The sequence below is a fragment of the Stenella coeruleoalba genome (genome assembly GCF_951394435.1).
Source record: "Stenella coeruleoalba genome assembly, chromosome: 7".
NCBI lineage: Eukaryota > Metazoa > Chordata > Mammalia > Artiodactyla > Delphinidae > Stenella > Stenella coeruleoalba.
The window spans coordinates 21171124-21178538 of NC_137153.1; the positions used below are offsets into that span (position 1 = coordinate 21171124).

General features: G+C 48.5%; 1 pseudogene across 1 annotated transcript; it reads right to left on the reverse strand.

The window, feature by feature from the left end:
- Window positions 1-5237: 5237 nt before the first annotated feature.
- On the reverse strand, window positions 5238-7178 carry LOC307189582 (mediator of RNA polymerase II transcription subunit 25-like; annotated as a pseudogene). The gene has a single exon. The product of its transcript is annotated as a mediator of RNA polymerase II transcription subunit 25-like (transcript).
- Between the last annotated feature and the right edge of the window lie 237 nt (window positions 7179-7415).

Genomic DNA, 7415 nt, shown 5'->3' on the forward strand with positions numbered 1-7415 from the left:
CGAGTAAGACGACAGGCGCGCACAAGGTTTCTAAGAGGTAGGCAGCTTGGTAAAGGAGGAAGCCCAGGGCTTGGAGTCAGGACATCTGCTTTCAATTCCTGGCTCTGCCACTTACTATCTAATCGGCCTTGGGCCAGTCACTGAGGTTTACTCAATGTCAATTTCTTCACTGGAGGAATGGGCTCAATCATGGATTTATAATGGTCTCTCAGCATCCTTTCATCTTGCTGTAATATACCCTGGATCAACCATACATTAACAATTCCTTAAAGGAGAACTTCTTGTCCCTAGATCGAGTACTTTTCTTTCCTGTACGTGTCACTTCGACTAAACATTATTCTTGTCCCGGTACTTACTTACCAAGTGGGATTTTTATTTTTACTCCTAAGAATGAATATTTCCTCCATGAACTAAAGCAGTGCAAAGTCTACTCATTCCAGTTTTTAATAGAACAATTCCATTAGCTGGAAACAAGAGTGTCGGTTTCAGGAGTGACTTAGCAGGTGCAGGAAAAGCATAACACTTAAGGGCCTTGGAGAAATGCAGATCCTTTCAAGTGGTGTTAAGTGTTTTGATGGAGAAATTTTCAAAATGCAGCTGTAATGCACACTTTAAGTCCCTGGCCCCCACTCCAACCACATTTCAAAGTTGCCAGTTGGACTTGTCACCTGCCCTGTCACCACCTTCTTTTCCTATTCTTCAGTGGGAGAAAGATCTTATTTCACTTGAGTTCTACCAACAGGATTTCCTGAGCTAGGATGACCAAGGCCATCTCTGGGAGTTTTAAATCTTACACACCGTTGTGATAAAAGTTGGGGTTGGTGGGACTTCCCTGGCGCTCCAGTAGTTAGGACTCCGCAATTTCCCTGCCAAGGGCCTGGGTTCAATCCCTGGTCGGGAACTAAGATCCCATAAGCCATGTGGCAAGGCCAAAAAAAAAAATGGTGCAAAAAAAACGGGGTTGACAGTGAGGAGTGCCTTTCTAAATGAGCAGCCGTAAGACCAAGAGTTGTGGTGCTTTCCAAGTCACCATATCAGTGTAAGTTAGTGATGTGCTTCGAAGTCATCCTGTTAGGTACTTCTTCTAAAGGGTAAAGTCCTGGCATTGGGGGTGGGGGGAAGACCACTCAGAAGAAAGGTAGAGTGGAGTGGAACCCTGGTAAAAGAAGGGAGGCCTCCTACCTGCCTGGTTGAAACAGCCTACGTCCCATCTCTCCTAGGCACTGTCCTGTGATCTCGTACCTAACCTTTTGACCGGTGGCCACACTGACTTCCAAACAAATGGCCATGAGCAGGGCAGGTGGGGGCATCCCTCCATCACCCTCTAACAGGGCCTAGCTTTGTCCTTATGCGTGGCCCTAGGCTTGTTCTCCGTGCTAGCCTCTGGGTCAGCTGCAGATGGGTAGGATGGTAGAAAGCTTCTTCCAGGTTGAGTGTTTCGGGACAGAACAGTGTCTGATAATCCAGTGTTTGGGCTTCCATGAAAATGGATCTTCCACAGTTTTCCTGGCCTAGCTAGACTTCCCAAACTAATACATACAAAATGAGAACATGGCCTTCCCTACCTTCCCCAAGGAAAAAGGGTGGGACTTGATTCCATTTGTCACATTTTCTCCACGGACAGCCTATGGGATTGTTGCCATTTCTTCTAATTTTTAAAAGTAGTACAGTAAGTCCCCTACATACAAACGAGTTCTGTTCCGAGAGCACGTTCGTAAGTCCGGTTTGTTTGTAAGTCCAACAAAGTTAGCCTAGGTACCCAACTAACACAATCAGCTATATAGTACCGTACTGTAATACCTTTATAATACTCTTCACACAAATGATACATAAAAAAACACACAGAAAAAATAAAGAAACATATTTAATCTTACAGTGCAGCACCTTGGAAAGTACAGTAGTGCAGTACAACAGCTGGCATCCAGGGGCTGGCGTGGAGTGAACAGGCAAGAAGAGTTACTGACTGGAGGAGGGAGAGGAGGTGGGAGATGGTGGAGCTGAAGGATGGTCAGTGATAGGAGAGGGAGGGCAGGCTGCAATGCCACTCACGCCTGACGTGGATGGCGTAGGTTCTGGTTCCTTGCTGGATTCAATTCTATCTACCCTCTTGAAAAAACGATCTAGTGATGTCTGGGTAGTAGCTCTTTTCTTCTCATCATAGATGACATGGTAGCACTGGATTGCATTCTGCACGGCTGCTGCTACCTTCGCGTACCGTTCTGTTTGCGGTACACATTCTAAGTCCTGTGCCTTAAAAACCAGCAGTGCCTCCTCAAATAAAGAAAATCCCCTTGCCATTTCCTGTGTTGGGAATCGCTTCAGTTCCTCGGTTACTTCTTCTTCCTCTTGTCTCTCTTTGTCCTTTCTCTGGGCCTCCAATTCCATCAGGTCTTCATTAGTAAGCTCCTCATGTTACACAGCAAGGAGTTCAGTGAAGTCGTCCTCTTGCAGATCTAGCTTGAAATAAAGATACTGTACTACTGAACCCTATACAGTACTGTACAGGAAAGTACACAAAAGCACAACCAGTCGTAGAAGATGCACACACGTGACAATGTACACCAAACACGTAAACTAACTTACGTGATTGGACATGTGAATGCAAGTTTGCAACTTGAAGGTTCGTATGTAGGAGACTTACCGTACAAGTAATACATGCATCGTGTATTCATTTCCTGTCGATGCTGCAACAAATTACCGCAAATTTTAGTGGCTTAAGACAACACATCTCTATTATCTTCCAGTTCTGCAGGTCAGAAGTTCAAAATGAGTCTTAAGGGTTAAATCAATGTATTGGGATAACTGTGTTCCTTCTGGAGCTGTAGGGGAGAATCCTTTCCCCTGCATTTCCCAGCTTCTAGAAGCCACCTGCATTCATTGGCTCCTGGCCCCTTCCCCCATCTTCAAAGTGTATCACTTCAACCTGTGCTTCCATCGTCATATCTCCTCTCTGCCTCTTACCCTCTGCCTCCCTCTTATAAGGACCCTTGTGATTACATTGTGCTCATCCTGATTAAGGAGGATAATCGCCCCATCTCAAGAGCCTTAACTTAATCATATCTGCAAAGTCACTTTTGCCGTTAAGGTCACCACTCACAGCTTCCAAGGATTAGGAAATGAACATTTTGAGGATCATTGTTCTACCTAAGACACATAAGAAAAAAAATAAATAAATAGTAAAAATAAAAAGTAAAATACCCCCCCAGATAATTTTAACTGTTCCTATTATTATTTCATCTGCTTGTTTGCTACCGAACTCTAAATAACATGCTTATATATTTCTATTTTTTGATTTATCAACTTTAAAAATGTCTATTGACTCCCTGAATTCAACACTCTCACCTCCCTTCTCTTGCCTCTCGACACTCCCTCACCCCTCCAATTTAGTTATACATTAACTGACTTTGACTTTATTTATTTAAAAAATTTATTTATTTTTGGTTGCATTGGGTCTTCGCTGCTGCGCGGTGTGTGGGCTTCTCACTGCAGTGGCTTCTCTTGTTGTGGAGCACGGGCTCTAGGTGCTCGGCCTTAAGTAGTTGTGGCTCACAGGCTTACTTGCTCCGCGGCATATGGGATCTTCCCGGACCGGGGCACGAACCCGTGTCCCCTGCATCGGCAGGCAGACTCTCAACCACTGCGCCACCAGGGAAGTCCCGATTTTTATATTTTTAATTGAAGAGTTAAAAATATTTATGTAGTCAATTTATCAATCTTTTCTTTTATGGCTTCTGAATTTTGAGTTTTCCTTAGGAAAAACATCTTCCCTGCTCTAAAGTTTTAATAGAATTTACCCATGTTTTCTTTTATATTTTTATTTTTTTCTTGTAAATATTTGATCCATTGGGAATTTAGTCTGGTGTACAGTGTGAGCTTTTTGTACAACTTTTCCCTTTCCAAATCTCTTCTTAGTTGTCTGAATACCATTTACTGATATGAGATTTACCTTTATCACATACTGAATTCCCATATATATTTTGGTTAATGTCTGGACTTCCCATTCTGTTGTGTTTATTCATTCATGTCTCAATAGCAAACTATTTTAATTTTTGTGATTTCAATAATACGTTGCAATATTTAGTAGGACAATTCAATGTTCATTTTTTCTTTTTAATTTCAAAAATGTCCTGGCTCTTGCTTTTCTTTTTGGCCACACCAAGCAACTTGCGGGATGTGGGAGCTTAATTCCCCTGGCTCTTGCTTTCTTATTTACATATATACAGTTGAGAATCTGCTTCTCCCAGAGATCTAATATACATAAACAGATGTTTTCATTTTTACTCACTACATTCTCTTTCTTTAGGACTTAGACATTTTAATGTACTCCTTCCCTTTGATGATAAGGTTTCATCACAGACCCAAACTTACACACCTCTCTTTTTTCCCTATGATGAGTGTATCCTAAGAGACTCCTTGGACTCTAACATGACCCACTTCTGCCAGGGACCCTGCATCCTCCAATCTGAATTCTATGATTGTCTCAGTTCAGGCTTGAGCTGGACCTTGATGACATAGTCATTCACGCTTTCAGTATTTGTTAGCACCTTCTCAAATATCCAGGAATAGTATGAATTAAATAAGAAATGAATAGCCCTAAAAGAAGAAGATTATGAAACTTTTCAGAAGGAAATATTCCAGTAATTAAAACTCTGTGACACTAGTGAAGACTAATGGAATAAAATATGAGACCTAGAAAAAGACCAACTATATAGGAGAACTTGGTTTATGGTATGATGACATTTCAAATCAGATGAGGAAATATATTCAAAAACGGTAGTATTGGGATACAGGCTGAGCCATTTCAACAAAGTCCCAGAAATACAGTTGCCACTCCATGTGTGGTCTGCACACTGTGGTCCATGATGAGGTAGGTTCTGAAACTGTGTAAGCATTTAGAAACTTTCATAGAAATTTGACCTTGCTGTCACCTGCAAGTGCATGACGGTCTCACTCAACAGAGTGCATTGCAGTATGGATATTGAGAACACAGGTGTGGTGAAGGTCATGTGACATCTTCGGCGTACTAGTCACGGGCAGTAGGACCCTGTTACAGCGTGTGATATTTTAATTTCAGTTTGAGAAAATGTCATGATTTAAAAACTTTTCAAAACATTAGTAATTATTGATAGTTATAATACTATTTTAAAAATTCATATTTATTTTATTTCTTAACCCAGCCTGTGTGTGTGTGTGTGTGTGTGTGTGTGTTAAAAGGAACTTTCTTGGGTGTTGGGGGTTCAGATGAGGTCCATGAGGATATCATCCTCCATGACGCTGGGCTGCAGGCCTGGCTGGGGGACTGGGCCCCAGGGAACCCTGCTGAGCAGCCTCTGACCTGGCAGTGGAGCCCTGGGGGGAGGCTGCGCAGGCCAGGACTGGACGGGCGGCTGGTGCGGTGGGGACAGCAGTGCAGGGGCCCCTGGTGGCCGGAGGTGGTGGAGAGAGGCCTGAGGCGGGGGGACCCCAGTCTAGGGCGGTGGCGGGTTGAAGAGGAGGCTCCGCAGTTGGGGGTCGGTCCCGGGGTTCTGGGGCCGATGGGTGGGTCCGGGAGGGGGTGAGCAGGGGGCCGCTCCAGGAGGGCCTTGTGGGGCGCCTGGGCAGTCCCCTGAGGCTGGGGCTGCGGCGGCCAGAGCTGCTGCTCTAGCTTCTGCTGCTGGAGTTGCTTGTGGTTGGTGATGACCTCCCGGATGCCGCTGACAAAGTGTCTCTGGTCTTAGGGGATGAGGCCCGTGAAGACCTTCCTGAATGAGTACGGCAGCATGAGCACACGCACCTTGCAGGGGGCCGCGTGGGGAAGCGCACACAGCCAGCGAAGCCGTTGCCCAGGATGTGGTAGAGACCTCGGAGGGAGACCAGGTCCTTGTTGGTGAAGTGGAAATGGACCATCCCTGAGTCCCACAAAGGGCGCAGGGTGCTCAGCAGCTGCTGGGGGATGGGCTTCATGATCAGCGCTGTCCTCTTTTCAGCTTCTCGCCATGACTCAGGTAGACCTGAGAAGGCAGTGACCGACTCAGCTTGGTGTTGGCGTCACAGAGGCAGGTTTGGGCTTCTCCTGCCACTCGGGGACCCTGCTCCAGGCCAGGAGTATGTTGGAGACTGACTGCTGCCCGCCGAGGGCCAGGGTCCCGAGCTGGGCCGGAGAACCGTGCCCGCCCTGAACAGTGCCCCGGGCTGCCCAGTTGGGGGGCCAGGACCGGGCCAGGTGCCACAGTGGAGACCAGGCTGGGCTGGGAAGGGGGGAGGCCCGGGCCTGGCTGTAGGGGGGGACCCACTCCTAGAGAGGCTTGCTGAAGAGGGTTGATGGGCGCCACGAGGGCCCAGCCCAGCCTTCGGGTTCTTGGCGGCCTCCACGGCGCTCTGGGCAGCCACCTGAGCTGCACTCAGAGGACCTGGTACTGCGGGGGGACAGAGGGCAGAGGCTGCTGGGGGGCTGCCAAGAGCAGGGCGCCCGAGGGAGGATCTAGAGGCAGGGGCACGGGCGGCTTTGGCTGGAGGGGGCCTGGGTTCGAGCCACCCCCGACGGGCAGCACAAGCCCCCGCACCAGCACCATGTGCCTCGGGTCCTGGCTCACGTCTGTTGGTGGCTGCAGTGGCTCCAGCCTGGTGGGAGGAGCCGCCTTCTCGAACAGAAGCTGCAGGGCAGGCAGCTTCCAGGGCAGCACGATGGAGAAGTAGATTCCTCACTCCCCAGCCTTCTGCACGAGGGTCTCCGTCGTGCACCTGGAGTATGTGTTGCCCTCGACAGCAGGCAGCAGGTAGGGGGGCGAGTTACAGTAAGGAGGCAGAGTCGGTGTGTCTGGCCAGTCTGCTCGGTCATCTTCTTGAAGTCATCGAACAGCTGCAGAGCCCTGCTGACGCCTTCAGCGATGAGGCTGCAGCTCTGGCCCCGCCCACCCCCACCCCGCCATGAACTTCATGCCATCGAGCCAGATGACAAACCCATAGGCGCTGCTGGTGGGAGCGTGATATTGTACTTAGGACTCGGGAGCGCAGTCCACTCTGTTGAACACCACGAGGCTGTACTGGGTCCCCGCATAGTCTCCCCCGAAGTCCGTCTCGGCAGCAGGACCACCATTAAAATACTTGATGGCCAGGAGCAGGTAGTGCTTGCGGAGGTTGGCTGTGCTCTCAATCGCAAACACCACGTCAGCTACGAGGCCCCCGGCCCAGCCGCCAAGCCAGTTTGAAATTCATAGTTTAACATTATTAGCCCAATGAAATACATTGTTGTTGTTTTTTTTGCGGTACGCGGGCCTCTCACTGTTGTGGCCTCTCCTGTTGCAGAGCACAGGCTCCGGACGCGCAGGATCATCGGCCATGGCTCACGGGCCCAGCCGCTCCGCGGCATGTGGGATCTTCCCGGACCGGGGCACGAACCCGTGTCCCCTGCATCGGCAGGCGGACTCTCAGCCACT